At 40.3% G+C, this 21,625-nt stretch overlaps 1 protein-coding gene across 7 annotated transcripts in view; it reads left to right on the plus strand.

Moving 5' to 3' along the window:
- Positions 1 to 224: 224 nt before the first annotated feature.
- ERC2 (ELKS/RAB6-interacting/CAST family member 2) overlaps positions 225 to 21,625 on the plus strand; it is an 870,990-nt gene continuing 849,589 nt past the window's right edge. For all 7 annotated transcript variants that reach the window (XR_010384837.1, XM_064496413.1, XM_064496412.1 and 4 more), the window contains exon 1: positions 225 to 434. The gene's annotated coding sequence lies outside the window, so the exon portion shown is untranslated. The remainder of the gene's footprint in view (positions 435 to 21,625) is intronic.

Consider the following 21,625-nt stretch of genomic DNA (forward strand, 5'->3'; position numbering starts at 1 on the left):
GGGCGCTCTCTGCTGCCCCCCCGCGGAGGCGCCCGCATCCCAGCCCCGGCACCCCCAGCGGCTCCTCGGGAATGCTGGGAATGTGAGTCAGGGCCGCAGCGAGCTAGAGCGAGCGCGCGGAGCGGCCGGGCGGGGGGCCCGGCGGAGCGCAGTTCTGGCAGCGCTAGCGCGAGCGCGCGTCTCGGGACTGCGGCGGGTGCCGCCCCCTCGGCCGTCGGCCCCGCCCGGCCCGGCGCCCGGCCTCGGGCCTCGGAGCGGCACCCTCTCTCCTTTACTCCCTCCCTCCCTTCCTGCCCAGCTCCTCCTCCTCCTGCTCCTGCTCGCTCAGGCTCCGGCTCCGGCGCCGGCTCCGGCTCCTCCCGGCAGCCCGGGGCCAAGGCGACGTGAGATTGTAAAAATCCATGTGGGACGGCCCCGGGGTGAGCATCAGAAAGGTGAGACGTCGACGCCGGAGCCGGGGCCCCTGGGTGCCCGGCTCCCTCGGGGTTCCCGTGCCTGGGCATCCCTTGTGTCGGGTCCCCCTCACTCGTGGGGAGCTGCAATGCGTTATCTGGGGGAGCCAAGGGGTGAACCATCCGCCTCCACCGGGGCTTTCTGGGAGGGGGGAAGGATGGGGCGGCCTAAGGACAGATTTGTCTTGATGTAGAAACCCCTAGATTGGAACAAGTGCACGGCTTTCTCCGGCGCGCGGGCGCCGCTAGCTCGCCCCGGCGGCCCGGGCCACCTCCCGCAGTCCCTCTCCGGCAGCCTCCCTCACTGCCATCTCCTTTCTTCTTTTCAGCTCCCCCCCTTTCGCTTGGCTTTCCCCCTCTTGCCTTGAAGGGTGGGGTGTTCGCAGAGGCAGGGGGCTCGGGGAATCCCCAAGCAGAACAAAGTATAGAGATGTGGAGCCCTAGCCCAGGGGGTGGGGTACTTGGCTGCCTCGGCGTGTTCCGAGGGGAGCGTGTTAAAATAAAGAAATCCGTGTCAGGGAAAATGAAGCCGGATTTATTGGGGAGGGGTAAGGGCTCGTGGTGTATGAAAACGAATACGATGTGAAATTAAACTGGATGACATTCCTTCCCTCCCCTTCTCATCTCCGAATTATACAAGAAAAGGGATACTTAGAGGGTTGTATTTATTCATTTTGATTTATTTTATTTTATTTTATTTTTATTACTGTACGAGCCTTTGAAAGATCATCTTAGGACAGTGAAGATTAAGGGCTGCTTTGGTGCGGGATAATAGAACAGCGCTCGTAAACTCTCTGATCTGCCCTGCCTTATTTATTTTGTACTTAAGGGTCTCTGTTCTCTTTGCCTGAGAGGGAGGGTCCGCTCTGTTACGAGCAGATCGATTTTAGGCGGCTACCTGCCTTTGCTGGATGAAAGGCAATTTACTCCCAGAGCGGTGAATTGTCAGTTCCCTCTGTGATTGACAGCCACACCTGCCACTTATGTGGGCAGAACGGGGACCGCTGGAACCTCAAGAGCCAATCAATGCTCGGGAGAGGAGGGCAGTTCCCACTTGTCAGGGTTAGTTTCCTGGTTGGCTTTTTAAATCAGTGGTTTTACTTAACCATTGGTTTCCACCAGGTATGAGGCTCCAGCTGTGAGAGACAAACAAGCGGGACGAAAACTCTTCGAAAATGGGCTTAGAAGCAAGTATGCTTGATCTGTATTTGTTAACCCCCTCCCCCTCGATTTTTTTAGTTGTAGTAGTTGGGGATGCTCAGGCCATTGGCTTAAAACATGAAATGGATGTGTAAAAAATGAAATGGGAGGAGGTGCTGGGGATTAGAATTTTCCACCTATTTCGAGAATTGCAGATTCCTCTGTAAGAGATATCATTTACTGTTGCGCTATCTGGAAAAGGGTGTGGCACTTTGTCTCCTATGGTCACTCTTGTCCTTGTAAAGTCACGTTGTTTCTCTGTATACAGTATTTGGCTCTTGGCTCTATCTGGTGGATTTATAAGATATTTTTGAAGCAGGCAAGCATGCTTTATTTGGATTACCACGAACAGAAGGGATTCTTTTAGTTTTTTACAGTATAACACAAGTTCTGGAAGTGAAGGCTGACTTCTTCACTTCCAGTTTGGATGTCAGTTTGGAGGTGGCAGTGGGGTCAAGCCAGACCCTTTCTGGAAGGTAGAAGAGTTTGCCTTTAAGGTGAGTTTGCCTCTAAGGTGAGCCATCTTGTCGGTCTGCTTCTGTGCTTTAATGAAAGCCTCGCACAGTTTTGGGGTGGGGGTGGGGGCGGTATGTGGATGGTGATGGAAACATGACTTTCATAAGCAAGACTTTCAAGGGTGGAAGGATTGTGGGTGGAAGGACCATATCCTTCTCAATTCTCTATTAGTGAAAAGCTTACTTTTCAACACTCTTCTCCCTGAATTCAGTGGAAAAATTACTGGTTGATTCAGAGAGCCTGTCATCTTATAAAAGATGTATTGGATGTGAATATAAAGCTGTGCATTCAGCTTTTCGTGAACAGATTGTGAACCAGAGTACACTGATTAGGATGGTCCTCATGTAGGAACCAGATTTGTCAAGGTAGTATTGTTACTTTTACTATTATCATTATCATTATTATTGTCATTGCATATGCTAACACTTTGGGGAGTATTTTACATGTATTTTTTTTTAATCCTGCATTTCCCCTATGAGGTAGATAGGACTATTATTATCCTTGAATTTTAGATGAGGAAACTAAAAGGAATTAAATATCTTGCCACAGTTTAGTGTGAAAGCGAGAACATGAGCCCAGGTTTCTCTGAACGAGAGCCTATGTCCTTGGACATGGCCTTGAATTTAAATTTTGGTTGTGCACTCTGCATGTGTCCAGTCTGCAATGTGGGCTCTTCCAGATTACATAGGGCCTATTCTGTTGAGTCCACTGCAGTGTTGAGGATCTTTGAATATCCTATTTGTCTTGCCACTTTGAAGGCAGTTGCCCCTACCAACAGGCAAATTAAGTAACTTTGTATATTATGTATTTCCATTATGTCAGCTTTGGCCCAAAGGAAATTTGATTCCAAACTTAATGATGACTTAAAGGAAGGTAAAACAAAATAAAATACACACTCTTCTATTTTTCTTGATATCTTAAATTTCCAATCGGAGTTTTGGATAGGTCTTAGTTGAATGCATTCTCTTATCATTCAGTTGACCTTTTTTCCCCCTAAAGGATAGGAATTTTATTTTCTCTTTCACTAACAGAGGGATTCTTTTCCATTAGTGATTAAATATAATTATATTTAAAATCACTCTGTTGAAATAATATGCCCCTCTTATTTTATTACGTTACAAAAGCTACAGATGTAAGTCTGTCAGTATCTTCTTCTCACTGATGAAACTCAGAGGTCATGGTTTGCCAAAACAAGTATCCTGAAAAGGAGTTTAGATGAATGGGGTTGGAGTCCACAAGTTCACCTCAACAGATAGTCTTTGATTTTGGTGAGGTTGACTTTGTACCATCAACATTTTAGTTGTTTTACTAGGATTTCCTTTAACCCCTTTTATCGGCTTGAAAGTTAACATTTTGACTGTTACATGGGAGACCTACCTGTCAGCTGACAGTTTAGTTTCAGCAGTGTTTATATTATTCCTTGATACTTTATTGTGATTTTCCTTATTTTAGAAAGATAGTAGAACAAAAGGAAAATAGAAAAGCACTGATATTAATGATAATGCCAGTCTCATAAGTTTAAAAGAGTTGATCTAAAGATAGAGATCATTAGGTGTACCAATGACAGATGTACTTCAACCAGTTATTTCTTACAAGAAGAAAAGGAACAAAATGAATGATTATGTAAGAAATGCTGAATTATATCAAATGGTAAAAGATAAACTAGTCAACTTTTGCTGCATAACAAAACTCCTGAACTTACAGCAACAGGTATTTATTCTCACCCTCATGAGTCTGTAGGTTGCCTGTTGGCTTATCCAGGTTGGGCTCCCGGTGGTGGCTCTGCTGTAGGCTGTAGGTTGGATTCTGGTCTGCTCTATATCTGTTCTAGGGCCCACCCTAAAGGGATAGCAGATACCTGGGGCATGATCTTCTCATGGCAGGTCACTATATTCAAGAGCCAAGCCAAACTGCACAAGCAAATGTCATTTCCATTAACAACATTTTTGGATATTGCAAGTCACATGGTGAAGCCTAGCATCCATGGGTAAAGTAGACTCTGCCTGTAGGAGGGGAGGGAATATTTGATGAACTCCCATAGGGTGTAAAAAGTATAGTGTTTTTATAGAATTTTATAATTTTTTCTTCTCATTCTTGGGGAATGTAGTCTTCATCCCCTTACTCCTACCCCTAGCTTTATGACATATACACCTAGGTTTTACTTTTGCATTTCAGGAATATACCATGTTTGATTCTAGAGGACTGACTGTAAAAGCAAGTATGAGCATATACATGAATTACTTGAGTTATCAAGGCACTAATTTTTAGAACCTACTGTATTCAAGGGAGTATGCTTGATGGAGCACAGGGGTTTTTGTCTGATGTAAGTTCTGCTACCATAGAATTTATTAGGAGAAGGAGTCAGGAAAGAGTTCTTGGATGAAGAGGCATTTTCCTGGACCTTGAAGCAGGGACAGTGCTAGAGATACAGATAGAGCAGTGGATATAACAAAAATGTAAGGAGCATATCTGGATATAATGAGTTATTTCATTTGACCAGAGGGTAGGATGAATGGGTAATAATAACAATAATAGTTATAATAGTAGCAATAATTATAGCTTAACTTTTATTGAGCAGTTAACTATGTGCTCAGTACTGTGCTTAGTACTTTACATGAAATATATAATTTAATATTGGAGTAGACATTGCTGATTGCCTATCCAATATTCATGCTCTCCTTTCTGAGAGAACTTCGATTTTGTTTGAGATGGGAATATGCTCATCTCATTTTCCCAAACTCCTTTACATGAGTGGTCATGAGTCTCAGGTCTTATAGAGATGTAAGTGGATGCTGTTGGGTAGGGACTTTCCTGAAAGCTTAATGAGCAAGACGCACTTGGCTGGTGTACCCCAACAGCACTTGATCTCTTTCTGCTTCTTGTTGCTGGGAAAGTGGGTGCAATGCCTTGAGGGGCAGCAGCCAACTACAACAACAAAGATAAGATCACCTACTGTGTGTCTGTCCCTCTACCAGTAACACACAGTCTCGATACTGTATAAATTGTATAGACTTATTTCTCCTAATTCATTAATTTTCAAGTTGTTTTAGCTCTTCTAGTTTCTTTGATTTAAACATTTAAATATTGGAGCAACCTTGTCTGTATGTACAAAAAAATTATTTAGTTAAGTGTATCTTTGAGTAACCTTTTTTTTTTAAAACAGGAGTCAAATGTGGGGTATATTTTCTAGAGCTCATAATAAATATATCAATATATGGTAAATAATAAGTCTTTCTTTAAATGTGAATGAAGTTAGGAATAAATAGGAAATTCCTGGTTAAATCTTAAATTCTTTTTACTTACTCCGAAATTCTATAGACATTGTTCCACTGGCATCTAATGTTCATTGTTATGCTGAAAAAGATACCCCCTCCCCCATTAAAAAAGAAAAGATAAGATCACCTATGAAAATTAGCCAAGCTGGAACCTGGAAGGCTCTTGGTCTCAATGACATTGTTGAGCTATAGTACCAGCCTAGATTGCTTTCCCCTATTCTTCTTTTTTCATAAAACAAATAACTTCCTTACTAATAAGCAACTCTTTGTTACCTGTAGTCAAATATAATCCTCATTGATACATACCTTCTTAAGAGCCTCTCAAAGTAATTGCCATCATATCTATTTCATAGGTGAGAACATCAAAAATCAGATTAAGGCATTTGCACAAGATCTAGGATTCATTACTACGTCATTTTAACTTTCAGGGCCATCATCACGCCTTTGGCTGGGTACATAAGTACCACAGCAGAGATAACAAGTAGGTTGGACAAGTAGGTTGGGGTAAAATTGAGGCAGCAATTGGATTCCAGGTTGAAAAGTTTGAGTTTTATTTCACAGCCTAGTGAGTACAGTTAGCCCTCGATAGACGCGGTTTCTGCATCTGTGGAGGGTCGACTGTAAGGAACTTGAGCATCCTTGGATTTTGGTATCCAGAGGCGTTTCTGGAGCTAATCCCCTGCAGATAGTAAGAGACAACTGTAAAAGGTGATTTTAAAAAGACAGAGACTGGAGGTTGGAAAATCACTGAGGCTTAAGTACATGATACCCAAACCTTTAGTGTGAATTAAGGTAGAGGAAAAGCTGAGCATAAAGCACAACTGGGGACATGAAGAGAGAATGGAATTGAGTGAACACAAATCATAGTTGGCTGTTAACCTGTAATCTGAGAACAAAACGAAAGCCTCCTGAAGGTTAGTATTAGCTTCTGCTAATGACTTCACATTTGCCAGGAAATAGGGAATGAGTAATGTAGAGAATTGCTAATGGGATGTGAATCATTATTTAGTGCAGTAGGGTGGGGATGGCTACTTACTGTCCATACCATTTATTGAACCTTGATGACCTTGTATGACATGATTTTGGTCTGGATCTGGCTCCATTGTGCCATTTAAAGGAAGCAGAGATGAAAGGTGAGGCTAGAGACTGATGCAGCAGTACAACAAATTCTGTCAATGGACATATTTTCACAACTGTGAAACATTCTGAAGGTTTCTTAGGGGTGGGGTGGGATCCCTTTAACTTCCCAGGCCTCCTTTTTTCTTCCTCTCTCTCTCTGCTTTTTTAATTTGTAAAACAAATGATTTGGATTAGTGGTTTTCAAATGTTTTTCAGCTGTAGAAACTTCTGTTTCCTGAATAAAAGCTTATCTGGACCCTTCGTATATTTATAGAAAAAAGCAGAGTTGCTGTGAAAATTCAGGATCCAGGTTTATGTAGTCTGGGACTTCCTTATGTTGAGGCTACTGCTCTAAAATGATCCCTACACATTCTCCCAGGTCTAGGATTATGTGAATCTTAGAGCTGTCCAGATGTTTTACTGGAACATCCTCTGTAACAAATCCCTTTGTTATTCCACAGCTTGTTGTGGCTTAGGGTCATCTAGGGTGGAGATGGTTAATGTTCGTCATAGCTACTTTTTCTCCAGGTGTACCTTGGACTTGACTTGTGTTAATTCTATACTAGAGCATTTAATTTCCAGTGTGAGACCATCCAGTGCTCTCTTCTGCTGTGGTGATCATGGAAGCATGTGTTGAGAAGGAGCCTCTATCTACCATGGTTCCATTAAATAAGCAAAGCTTCCAGTTAACTGGTCCTGGACATATAATGTGATTGGGAAATCAACCTTTGTTGTTTTAAGCCATTGAGATTTTGTGATTGTTTATGCAGCACTTTTGTTTTTAGCTTATGTTTACTGATAGGTCATCTTTTAGCACATCTGCTAAACTTTATTTAACTGACTTTTTAAGTGTCTTCTGGATGAACCTGAGGCCTGGCCAACTTGTCCTTATTTTGTGCTTAGGAAAGCATCAGGCAGCATCTACAGCAGCTGTCTGTGTAGGTCTCTGTACTCATAGGTTCTATGAATTGGAATACTTACGCTTAATTACACTTGCTGTCATGTTGAAGTTCAAAGATATATTGTGCAGTGTACCTTACTTTAAAAAAAAGCCTTTAATTTAATGTCCTTTTGTTTTTTAAGGTAATAGAACCTCAGTGGCTTGGAGGAAAATAATGATTATCAGTTACTATAATAATGGCTATTATAAAGACTCATTAATTGATTTGTGAAATACTTATTGAGCATCTGCTATATGATAGGCACTGGGGGTATAGGGATGAGCCATAGATAGTTCCTCACTTCGAGCTTACACTCTAGTTGGGGGTTGTGGATAGGTTTGCTCTGTTCTTTGAAGGATACCACTTACTGAGCATTTACTATGTACTAGGTCCATTATATTCCTCATTTCATACTACCTATAAAGGTAGATATATTATCCCCACTTTATAGATGAGGAAACTGAGGCTCAAAGGATTTGATAAGTTCTGTGAAGGCAAGAGCTTTTGCCTTTTGCTGTATCCCCAGTGCCTAGAAGAGTCTTTGACACATAGCAGATGCTAAATAAATATTTGTTGAATTAATAAATTAACAGAGGAAATTTGCTCAAACTTAATGCCGTGGCAGAGCCAGAATTTGAATTCACATCTGCCTCACTCTCTCTCTTTTAAATTATCACTGGGTATAGTAGGAGCAGTGGGTTTACACACAATTACAGCAGAAGCAGCAACTAAGCCCCACTAGTGTCAATGACAAAGGCACCAGGAAGAGCCAGGTTGTCTTTCTTGTACAGCTAGGGCCAAGTCCTCTGCATGATTTGTTACTCATTCCGTCTTAGCTAGGGAAACTCAGGGCCACTACCTCACTGGCTTAATTGCTGATATAATTGGTTACCCCATCTCTTGGTACAGTTCAGCTTCTGCTCTAGCCAGATTTCCTTAGCACTTGGCTGGCCCTGTTTCCCAGGGCTGTGCCTCAAGTTCTGCCTTTAACGTTTTGCACATTTCTGCTCCACTTTCATTTTCCAGATTTATTGCTTTGAAGTTCCAGGAAATCTCTAGTTGCTGGCACCTAGTGGGCACTGAACAAAATTAAAAAGAGAGCTGCGCGAGAGAGCGAGCGAGCGAGAGACAGAGAGAGAGAGAGAGAAAGAGAGAGAGAGAGAGAGCAAGAGAGAGAGAGCAAGAGAGAGAGAGAGAAGGATAGAAAGGCAGCCAACATTTTCAGGAAGGAACTAAGTGATTACTTTTTCCTGGAAGTCAATAGTGAGATTGCAGCCCCAGGAGATGAGAAGTGTGGGCCAGGTAGAAAGGCATCTCTGGGAAACACTTACAGATGGAAGGCCAGTGGCAATGTTCATCGATGTCTTGTACGAATAACTTTACTTTGCTGTAGTTTGTTCTTCGGAGTCTACATTTCGCTCACTTAATTCTCTCGCGTGTGTGCATGCAAGCGTATGTGTATGTGTATATGTGGGACGTCTAATAACTTTCCTTCTTTCTTCCTGCCTTACAGCTTTATACCCTTAAAAGTAGTTGTCATTCTATGATTTCAGAATATGAATGAATTGCAGGCAGCAAAGTGCATTCCCTGTAAGTGTATTAAGAATGAACTATTAATTCAAGGCAACTTCTTAGTGGCTCAGAAAACGAGAGCTTGAATGGGAATTGAGCAATGTGTTCTTTAGGAATACTCTCAGATCCTTATGCAAACTGTGAGAGGCTTTCCCCTAAAACAGTACAGCTAATTATAGCAAGAAAGAACAGGGTTTTATATAAGAAGTTAAACCTAGTTGTGCACTGTAGTCACTAGTTCTTATGTAGCAAATTTCTCTAAAACAAGTGGATGTGGTCAGGGTAGGAGGTTCATCCTCTGTGGGCTCAAGGTGATTGAAGGTAGGGACCCAAGGTGACTTGGGGTCTAGGAGCTACTCTGAAGGTGGAAAACTCCACTCTGAAGGTGAAAGGTTGAGCTCTACAAGATGTGAGTTTGGTCTGATCCCTAGTTATTTTCCTAGTGAAACTGGTAGGCACCAAACTCTTACCAAGATGATTTTCTTGTGCCTGGTTTAAGGCAGGTTAGCCATGCTGCCTTCCTGCCTGCTGGCTCCAAGCTAATGCATCCCCAGAGGAGCAAGATTTGGTTCAAAGAGCAGGATCCTAGTGGAGCAGTGTTGTTGATCCTTTTTCACTTATGGCTCTCAGGAGATGGCTTTTGGTGTGTTTTCTTTCCTTCCGGTGATGTGTGTCTTTCGTTCCTTCTGGGTAATGTTCCCTTCTACCCTCCTCCCCTTTTCCCCCATTTTGACTCTCTAGCCATCTTGTTTCTGAAACCTCTCCATGGGGGGAAGCAGGAGGTTGGGTAGTGACTGGGATGATAGCTTGGCATTCTTAGGAGCTCGTTGAAAATAAGTTCTGTTTGATGCTGGGTGGATACAAAGGCACCTGAGTTTCAGTGACTGCTGTTCCTCAGGCTTGGAGGCATGGAGCAGTTAGCAAGGGTACATAAGGGCAATTCTTTACCTTTTTTGTTAAGTCTGAGAAAGAACCATCTTTTGTGTATAGGCTTTGAATACACTGACAGGCCACCTTAAATTCAGCAACATGAATAGTTGCTTAGAATAACTTAAGAGCATAGTCTTTTGGATATAGAGATGTGAGCACTGACCTGCCAGTCAAGAGACCTAAATTCCATTTCTGGAATTTGCTTTGCTACTGGCTTTTCTTATTTGGGGATCTCTGTTTCTTGATATATATCAGAATCATCTGGCCCTTTTCCAGATCTAAAATATATTTTTTCTAAAATATATTTTATATCTTTTATATATTTTTCTAAAATATATTTCCAGATCTAAGATACATTGTTAGCGGGAAGGATGTAGCTCAGTGGTAGAGAGTGTGCTTAGCATGCATGAGGTCCTGGGTTCAATCCCCAGTACCTTCATTAAAAAAAATTGATAAATAGACCTAATTACCTCTCCCCCCCAAAAAAAGAATATCTAAAAAAATAAATTAAATGATATATTTTTACAACAGATTTTTTTTCATGCACATCAACTAAGTAATTGTCATTTTATTAGCTATTTTATCCTGGAAAACAACAATGACCAGTGTGCTTTCATGATGGACTTTATTAAAAGAAGAGTTAAGCTATTATACTATATATTCACCGTATGCGTGTGTCCTAGCTTTATGCCAGCTCTCTGTTGGGCACAGGGGAGGCAGCTATAAACAGAGTAGGTGATTTTAGGGGGCTCGGGGATTTTAGCTTCTAGTGGGGCTCCAGATAAGTAAGAAGGCTATTATAATGGGAACTCCTATGGGGAAATACCCAGGCTGTCCTCCTCTAGGAGGATGGACAAGATTCATGGATGAAGGATGAAGAAGGGCTTCTTTTTTTTTTTTTTAATTTTATTGACATGTGGTTGATTTACAATGTTAGTTTCAAGTGTACAGCAAAACAATTCAGTTATACGTATACATACATATATTTTCATATTCTTTTCCATTATAGCTTATTACAAGAAATTGAATATAGTTCCCTGTGATATACAGTAGGTCCTTGTTCTTTATCTGTTTTATATATAGCAATCTGTATCTGTTAATCCCAAACGAAGGAGGGCTTCTTGAAGAAGGTAACTCCTAAGGTGAGGTGGAATACTAAGTGGAGTTAGCTGGGGTGGGCTTGATTTTGATGGTATGAACAACAGAGGGAGTCCAGGTCCAAGGGTTAGCAAGAGGATGGCAGTCTTAGGGTTTAGGGAGATGACAGTAGACTTGTGGAGCTGAAGATTAGCTTGGCTGGGGTGGGGGATGGTAAGAGAGGCCACGGCAAGTGACAGGCATGAAGACCCTGTGATCCACTAAGAAGATGAAGTTCAAGCTTAACCATTAAAGGGTTTCAATAGGGACTGACAAATGGAGATGCTGAATTCTCTGTATTTTCCTTTCATTCCACTTTCATGGCAATAACTACCTCCTTTGGTGTTTGTGGGAGTATGGGGTTTGAAATTGGAGTAAGGGAGTGGCAAGATGACCTGAGAAAGAAGAGAAAGATTATGAATACGGTCTTGGGAATCCTAGCAGTGCTCAATCTGATTTCATTCAGCAAACACACTTCATGCAAACTTTATAACTTTAAAAGACCATTTTTCAGGTGAAGATGCCCCTGATGAAAGATCTGTAGTGGGGCTCTGTGCTGCTTGTTGGTTTTGAGCACTTCTTTGAATTGAATGTCATCTGGGGTCAAGTTCTTTTCAGTGAGTTTTGAGCAGAGCACAGAAAGCATGGGTCTTGTTTTAAAATCTCTGCAAATGTTTGCAGTTAATGGATGCAATTAAACTGACTTTGTTATATCAATAGAAGGAAATAGTTGAAGTAATTCATAGTGTACAACTTCTGAAAGTGGTGTGAGAAAGTTCATGGATAGAAATGGTTTAATTATTCTGTGAAATGTACAGTGTAATTGAGAATTATGTACTGAAACTGTATTCAATGCCCCATGCATGCCAACTGCCAATGACCTTACTTTTGCATGATTTATACCACTTTCGTTGGTCACGTTGATAAGCTCCCTTTCACACATTAATTTTGACTTCTGTGCTTCAGCTTGTGAACCAGCATTTTGAACTACTATGTCATGGCCTTACCTGCTAACAAACAGTTTTATTTCAGTAGCGTCAACATTTTGTATAGTAGTTTGTGCAATCATTTGAACATTTCTTTAATCTTGTCATTATTTTATAAAAAGTAAATGGAAAATGGAAAAATGTAGGCACTAATAAAGGGAGAAATATGAGCTTCATAAACATAGTGTAATTGAGGCAAAGATGGAAACCATTAAACATACCCAATATGGATGGTGTTTACTTACATACATTGGACTTAAGTTGGCCAACTATATAAAGTTGTGAGGGATAAGGACAAAGTTAAAGGCTATGGACATATGAAATTTTGGGGAAAAAAAAGCTTTGGGGATTATGATAAAAGGCAAGACGTAATTTGGGATTTTATCATTTATTTGTTTTGGGAAACAGAGCTTCCCTTTTAAACATGACAGTGTAGTGAACTTTCATTTGTTCAACTTTAAAAAATATATTAAGAAAGGCATTTTCTCCAAAAGTAGGAGATAGAAATTGGATTTCTCACCAGTCTTATTTAGGAGAGTCTACCAGAGTCATTAACCTATTCCCTGCGTTTGCTAGACGATATAGGTGATCATTGTACTTAACAAAATTCTCTGTGAATTTTGGCAACTCAGTAAAAGAAACCGAAGAAAATAAAATGGTACTTAGCAAAGGATATACCTCAATGGATTTTCATGATTCCATGGTTTCATTTGGTGCACCGTGGAACAGAAAAAGACTAAATGCATCTTAGTCCTCATCATGTGCTTCAGGGATGCTAAGATGGTACATTTGGAGCCAAAGAGAAAGAAGGACAAGAATGAAGATTTGTGTACAATTAAGCTCACAGCCTTCTAACTCCCCAGGACAGCAGGGTATGATAGTGATCTGTCTGCCTTGGAGGATCTAACTGATATTTGGGAGCTTGTTTAACTTCCTTTGTGGGCTGTCCACGTCTAAGCACAGGAGTGAGTTCGATGCAAAATTCCAGTTCCTTCTCATTGTGGTTAACTGTTGAATGTTAAATTTTGGGAGGTGTTAATCAAGTCAATGATGGGAAAGAAAGCTCTTGGATTTCTAATCTCTTCCTGAAACTGAGAGACATGGTTTATCTTCTATCAAAAAGGCAGATAACTACCAAGAAACTCATATTAAGTACATGTGTCAGGTACTGTGCTAAGAATGTTCAAGAATTATCTCACTTAATCTTGACAATAACTCCATGATCCAAGTATTATTTCTCATAATGAGGAAATTAACATTTAGAAAAGAAACTTGCCTGGGTGTCTTAGTTTAGCTTCTCCCAAAAGTAGACCCTGAGATAAGTGTTCTAGTGGACGTAATTGTTTGGGACATACAGGGAACACCAGTAGGTGAACAAGGATATGAGACAGGGAGAAGGCAGTCAATAGATGGGACAGTATTCAGTAAGTTACTACAGTGGCAGCTGGAGTTTAATCTCACCAGGAAACTCTGAAGATAGTGTAAAAACACTTGCCTCCAAATGATCTCACGTGAGGGGTGAGGAAGCAGGGGTGTGTAACCACCAGTTCCTGTCAGTTGTTTTTCTTTTTATTTAAAAGAAAATTATTTTTTATTATTTTTAGTTTTTATTGTGGTGAAATGTACACAACATTTATCATTTAAACTACTTTTAAGTGTTCAGTTCTGTGGTATCATGTACATTCACAATGTTGTGCCGTCATTACCTCTATCCATCTCCAAAATTTTTGTATCATCCCAAAGTGAAATTCTGTACCATTAAACAGTGACTTCCCACTCCCTCTTGCCCCCAGCCCTTGGCAACCACTGTTTTCTATCTCTATGCACTGATTATTCTATGTAACTTATATAAGTGGAATCAGACATTATTTATCCTTTTGCGTCTGGCTTACATCTCTTAGCATAATGGTTTCAAGATTCATCCATGACATAACATGCATCAGAGTTTCCTTCCTTTTTAAGGATGAACAATATTCCATTGTATTTATATACCACATTTTGTTTATCTATTCATTCATTGTCGACATTTGGTTTGTTTTACGTTTTCACTATTGTAAATAATGCACATATGAACATTGGTGTATAAATCTTTCTGTCAGTTGTTTTTGAGGGTGGTTAATTCCCTGGCACTTCTATCCCACCCCCTGCAAAAGCAGAGTGGTTTTCCCAAGTTCAAAAGAAGTCTTCAGCAGAGACGCTGATATTGGCAGTGTGAAGTCCCTCAGGGGACTCAAAAATGTTCAAGTCAGAGGGACATTAGTAGAGCACTTAACAGCATTTGCTCACAAGGTCTTTACCTAAGTAAGTGGAGAAGCTAGGATTTCAATCTTGGACTCTTGACTGAAAGCCCATGCTTTTAACTGCTCTACCCTGAGTACTATTAAAAGTGTAACAGTACTGAGCTTTGAAGATGAATGAGATTGGTTATTGCCTTTGAGGACCTATCAGGGTTGTATCATCTGTTTTGCAAAAGGCTCAAGGTAAGACAGTGGCATCACGTGGCACAATCTGGATCTCACAGAGCCGTTGTAAGATGGAGTCACAGATAGCAGTCGTATGGGTTTCCTTTCTCCTGATATCCTGTGCTGAGGCATGCTTGGGCCAGGCATGACTAGACTCTTCAATAGGCTGTGCTCCAGGACAGGGACTCACAATGTGCTGATCAGTGGAGCCATGAGTTCCAGCCCCCACACACTGATGCTTCCTGGCCTTCACTTGAGGCTTTTTTTGCAACTATATTACCTCAGCAGCATTTATCCTCCTCATTTGAGCCTTTCTGACGATTGTCTTCATCTTGATGTCCAAGCATTAGGAGCAGCTACTTGTTAGGAAAGAAATTAGGGTACAGGAATGATAAAGAGAATACAATGGAGGCAGTTAAAATGGTTCATTATGAGTATCTGTGTCTGAAAAGACATCATTTACAAGTGACTTGGATTTATCTAGAGACCTCACATGAGATATTTTGTCCCTGAAAGGATGACATCACCTAGATTGGTATTGTGGCAAAAGGAAGAAAGAAATGAGAGATCAATCGGTGAAAAAATTCTGCCCTATTTTTTAACCTGAATGTTAAATATTTTGTTTTAGGTCTGCATTTGTGGGAACTGGGTGTATTAGTCAGATTTTGCTGGGGTATGCTGAGAGAACAACCCCAAATCTCAGTGGCTTATTTCCCTCTCATGGGTTGTGTATGGTTCTATTCCACGTTGTCTTATTTCTGGGACTCAGGCTGAGGGAGTGGTCCCTTTCTTGGATGAGCTATTCTCATGGTAAGGAGAAAAAACAATGGTTTACTCACAAGATGTCATTTACAGCTTCTGTTTGGATATGGCATGTGTCACTTCAGCTCACATTGCATTCTGCAAAACAAGTCGTGGCCAAGCCTTATGTCAGTGGGGCAGGAAGGATTCTCCTATGAGAGGGAGACTGTAGGGATGAGCTGACTAGAGAGGGACAGTGAATATTTTGAACAAATGATGCAATTTACTGCCCTGGCTAAAATTCTACTCTTATGTGTAAATTGCTTAGCAGCCTTTTCAACTATCTAACCTTTTTAGATCCATTGTAACATGCTTAATATTGTTTTCCTTTTTTTTTTTACTCATAAGGAAGAAACATTGTACTTAAGTCTAGTTTTCTTCCTTGGATCCATGTAAAACCACCTATGTAGCTATTATTATTATTCCTAATAATTCAATCAATTGTACTGTCTTTCAAGAACTAATCTTAGAGATTGAAGGGAACATTGAAGCTCAGAATTTGAATGCCTTTTATAATCATATGTGAAATTAATAGAAAACAAAAGACTAATTATTACCAACATTATGATCATCCTTTAAGAAAACATAATGTGTCTGTGGTTAATATTGATGATGACGAGGGCTGTTGTACTGAATCTTTACTAAGCCTGAGGCACTTTTTTGAGCAGTTACACTTTCTCTGATTTAGTCACAACTCATCTTACTTTTGTAAAGTACCTATTCTTACTCCTGAGTCCATTGGTACTTACTGAGGTACTTAGGCTCAGAGAGGTTTGTTAACTGACTCAAGGTTAAATGGATAATAAATGTAAGTTTCAGGACTGAAACCCAGTATATGTTTAATCACTTAACCAAAGTTTCTAAAAGTTGGACGAGATACCTTTTAAAGAAAATAATTTCTTGTAGAACCCCAAGGTTCACTTAAATTATTGCTATTGTAATACTTTTAACTGTATAAACATAAAGCTGCTGAGGTTTTATTTTAAGCTCCTACACCTTTCTAAAACTTAAATCAATTTAGAAATTAAGTATACTTCATATTACTAACTCAAATTAACATTGATTTAACCGCATTAACTAAATTGCTACTTGTAACTGGAATATGATGCCAACTATTCTGGGTGGGTTCTTTGGCAGTCAACTGGTCTATCCTGCTGTGTGCTGGGTGATGACTCAATTTTCCCACCATGTTCACAATATTCAACTTGTGTGAAACTTTGCTTCCAGCTGAGGAACTTGACCTCTCTAACTTCTCACCCAGTGAGAAAACATTATTTAGATTCCCAGGTCCATCTTTTTCCTTTGACACATGATGATTCCTTAGGGTATAGCTTATTGCTCAAACTCACTGAGCATGGCTGCCATGATGATCCAGAATATCCTTACATTATTTGTTTCCAGATTTTTGAAATAAAAACAACCTTAATTTCTCACAAGATTTGTAAATTCTTTAATATACACATCTGTGGATCTGCCCCCTTCTCCTCAGTTTTTGCCCAGGTTAAAAAACCTGATTTTCTTTCTCTGGTACTATTCTTTATTTCATGGAACTCTCTCCATCTGAGACCACAACCTATTACTACCAGAAAGATTCTCATCTATTTCCAGTATTCACAATATCTAGCAGGTTGGCACAATAATTAGTGTTACTCATATAAACCTGAATAAGGGGGCTATTGCTCCCTTTTGAAATGGAGGAATTTGCGTCCCTGGAAGGTCAGAAACATTACAGATTTGTTCTTGAAATATTTATTGAATAGATTTAAACTGTGTCCCATAATTTCCCTTTTATGTATTTTTGGGGAGTGGTAATTAGTATGTATGTATGTATGTATGTATGTATTTTAATAGAGGTACTGGGGATTGAACCCAGGACCTTGTGCATGCTAAGCATGCACTCTACCACTGAGCTATCCCCTCCCCCTCCTTTTAATATATTTTTGTTAGATAAGCTTACCCTTATTCATGAACTAAGAGATTTAACTAAGTTACTTGATGACTTAAAGTGATTATTCACTCTTATTCACTATTATTGCAGTTTTTAGAGTGGTTACAGTTTGCTAGTCAGTATTTTTGCTAAAGGCTCATGTGACTCTTCTATGGTGATCAGTCATGTTTTTGAAAGACTCCAGAGTTAGGATATAACATTTATTTTTTCTCTTCTTTCCAGAATACATAAATGAATGCTTGTCTCATTTGCACATTTAAGTCATTCCCCATCCCTTGACACCAATTGTGGTTGTTTTGTTTTTTCCCCTCTTTGGAATAGTGTACAATCTTTACTAAAAATTTTCCTTCTGTATATGATCATGTGTATATTCTTTTCTAGTAAAAGGCTATTTAGACATGCTCCTTACATGTTGCTTTTAAATGTAGAAAAGTGTGTGTGACTGGACATTTAGGGGCAAAGAGGTAGAGTTGTTATTTTTCTACCTTTCTATAATTTTCTCTCTGAAAAGTCTGTTTATTGACAGATTGAGGATTTTTTTAGTGTAAGACCCAATAATTCCTAATTTTTTTTGCTAAGTACACTCTAGCTAGAGCTTTGCTGATCGACATTTTACATTTGCAGATTGAAGGAAATGCACAGATGTTTATAAAATATACTTCAAAACCTTATTTATCTCTTCAGTGTATCCAGCTTAATTTGTTACACTTGTGAAACTTAATGAGGCGGTGAATTATGTTGTAATCACCATATTGTATTAACCGTAATTGTTCTTTAAAATTTGATTTAGCATCTCAAATTATTTTTTACTTTTACTGTTTATTGTTTGGGGTTTTGCTATATTTTAAACTTGTGAATTTAGCTGTGGTCTGTTCCCTTAACAGAAGTTTGTAGGTGTTCCAGATTTTAAACTTAATCCCTGAGAATAAATTGATAGAGTTTGAAATTAAAACAACAGAAATGACTGTACATTTAACTAGGACTTGGGTATACAGAGTCCTTACCTTGTAGTACAGAATGTAGTCAGCCTCTTCACTTAAACACCTTACCACAAAATATAGCCAAGGCAGCTGAACATGTAATCATGCTAAATCTGCACATAGAAAACAATAATTATAAAATGAGTTTGAGGGAACTAAAAGAAAAAATAGTGATATGTGGATGAGTGTGTTTGAGTTGCAGAGAGCTTCTTGGAGAAAGATGGGAAAGCACTTTTCAAAATCTCTGCTATGTCAAGATGGACATTTTTTCCCCTGATTCATATCATTGTGGCATTTAAAGAGGAAATGGCTTACTATTGGGACTTTCAATACCTACAGATGTATGCTATTATAGCCTGTAGACAATGGGAAAATGTCTATTTTTCTTTCCAGTTTTAAAAAATGGTTGATGTCTTGAGCATTTTTGAATAGTGGGCTGAGTTTGATTCAGGAGTGCCTGACAAGGCAAACTTAGTGGACTGAGAGAATTCTAAGACAACATTCAGGCTCAAAAGCACTGTACCCTGTTCTGGTAGACTTGGGCTTAACAAAGTTAGCTTTTATTGAGCATTAGCTGTGTGTGGGGCATTGTATTAAGTACTTTTCTTCTATCATCTTATTTAACCTTTCCCAAATTACTGTGAAAAGTACCGCTTTATACTCATTTTACAGATGAGTAAACTGAGGATCAGAGAAGTGAAGTAATTTGCTTATGGCTACCCATTAAGGAATTAAGAGACATGACTCCAGCCAGGTCTGATTTTGAGGTCCCGTCTTTTCTTTTTTAAAACACCATGTCTCACCTCTCTGGCTACAATTACAAAATTATTGCATTAAATGCCTTGGAAGTAATTTTAATCATACGATGAAAATGTCATAATATTAAACATGTTTTTTCAAATATTCAAAACCCATTTTACGTATCTCCTGTGTACACTGAGACCTCGGCAGGAAGGGCTCACTCTGGCCCTCATCTGACTGCACCTTCCCCGTGGGGGAGGAGTCAGTGGAGCCAAGTGGAGGTTCCCAACTAGAGCCTGTGCCAGGCATTTCAGAGTCCACTCTGGGTACCCAAGATCTGGGACCTCCCTACCTAAATGACCCTGAGTTTTCTTCTAAGATCTGCTTGGGCTTTTTTTTTGCCAGATCTGTCCTCCTGAGGATAACCTATGCTACCACTGTACCCGCCATTAGGCCTAGAGTTGCTGAGGGGCACCTATTTGTGAAAGTATAGCCCAGGTGTCAGCAAACTACTGCCTGTGGGCCAAATCCACCTAACATCTGTGTTTAGAATTAAAGTTTCATTGGAACACACTCATACTTATTTGGTTACAAATTTTCTATGGCTGCCTTTGTGCTGAAATGGCAGAGTGAATAGTTGTGACAGAGACCAAATGGCACATAAAGCCTAAAATATTTACTACCTGGTCTTTTTTCAGAAAAAGATGGCTGGCCTCTGGTGTACAGAGCTAGCTTAGTGTGCAGGCTGCAGAGTTCACATGTATGAGATGCCTGAGGTGTGGTTGAGCCAGGAGTGGGGAGAGAAGGATGTTGGCTGGAGGAGGGCCTGTCTCTTACCACCATGTTTTGGCCAGAGGTCTGAAGAGTCCAGGAATTCTAAGTTCAAAATTCAAACTGCACCTACATCTTTATATTTGTTAAGGTAAGAAGATAGAATGTATTTTATTTACCAGTTTTTTACCTCAATTTATAACTGTAAAATATATAGACATATGGTACTTGGTCCTCTCTATTCTTGACCTGGACTCCACAAATATTAGAACAAATGTGAAGCCCTGGAGTATAGTGTAAGGGTTTAAAGCAGGAGGGAAGAGAAACTCCGAGTAATTACACAAATTAATATTGAATTATAATGTGTGGAAGTCCCTTTATGTCATATATGGTTTATTTAAAAACCTTGCTCCATGTTTCTTTTGTCCAAATTAAACCAAAAATGCTGGAACCCACCTGACAGCTTAGCTGGAAATTCTAAGTCTTTCCATTAGTGCTCCTCCCATCTCTCTCCACTTCTCCCTGTCTCCTCCCCACCCCACCACTACCCCAGAATTACACTGCTCTAAAATCAGGGGAATATGGAAATAAATCCCATACCCAAGCCCAGAAATGTGTTCTATCCAACAATTGTGCCACATGATTGTATCTTTGTTCCACAAGTTTGCTGTTGAGGCTGGTATTCCTCAGATGAAAGATGCTGTGGGTCTCTCTCTGGTCCCCACTATATGGTCCTGCCAGGAAAGGCCAATCCTGTCTCCCAGTGGCCAAGCTCAGGCACTGGTATGCCATGTGTGGTGTAGCAGATGCCGTCGGTGCCACCCCTCCCATCTCCTCAGCACTTGTGGCCTGTATGGGAACATAAGGGCTTTCTCTTGGCCTCCATGTAGCACAGACTGGAAGTGCCAGGGGAGTGGCCTTCTGCCAGTGATGCATGGGTACCTTGCCCTTATAGAGGTGTATCTGTGAGGCAGGTTTTACACTGTCTCTCACAGCTCCTTCAGCAGGACTGAGTTGCCTTGAAAATGTATCTACATTGACTTCCTTCACTTCCTTGCCTTAGTGCTAAACTCTCCCTTTAGTACTTCCTGGGATTACCCTCTAAATGAACCACCTGTACCCAAATCCTTGTCTCAGCATCTACTGTGGGGAACCCTACTGGGAAACATGGACCTCCTCATAAGTTATAGATCCACCCCATGCACAGCATTGTGCCGCACTGCACAGGCTCCACTCAGCATAGCAGGGTCCTATCTTCAGGCACTTCCCGTGTCACCCAGATGCTTTATCCACACAAGCTTATCCATGGTTCCTGAGTCACTTATCTTGAGTCCCAGTCACCAACCTGGACTCCCTCTTATCTTCAAGTAATTATTTCTGGAAACTCTAGCCTTGTTTGCAGCCATGTTCATCTCCTCCCATAGATCTCACTTACTCTGAATCCTGGGCATCATGACTTTGGTATCGATGATGTTCTTTCCCATAGGCTCCAGAATATTTGTGCATATCAATTCCTCTTCTTCATGGCTTTCTATTTCACAAATCACAGATCTGAGGAGGGGCAGCCTTGATTGGGTTACAAAAGGCTTTCTTACATCTTCCCTAGAGGATCCAGGCTACTTGGTCACCCTTGTTAGCCTAAACAAGAGAAAAACTCAGACAACCCTTGCAGGGCAGATAAAGTCAGATTCTCTTATTTTAAAAAATTACTGTGTCTTTCATATCATAAAGAAAAATGCATTATGCTTTGAGACTACATAGCTGAGAGGCCTTATTTGGGTGGGATAGACCTTA

Source organism: Camelus dromedarius, chromosome 17, assembly GCF_036321535.1.
Source record: "Camelus dromedarius isolate mCamDro1 chromosome 17, mCamDro1.pat, whole genome shotgun sequence".
NCBI classification, from domain to species: domain Eukaryota; kingdom Metazoa; phylum Chordata; class Mammalia; order Artiodactyla; family Camelidae; genus Camelus; species Camelus dromedarius.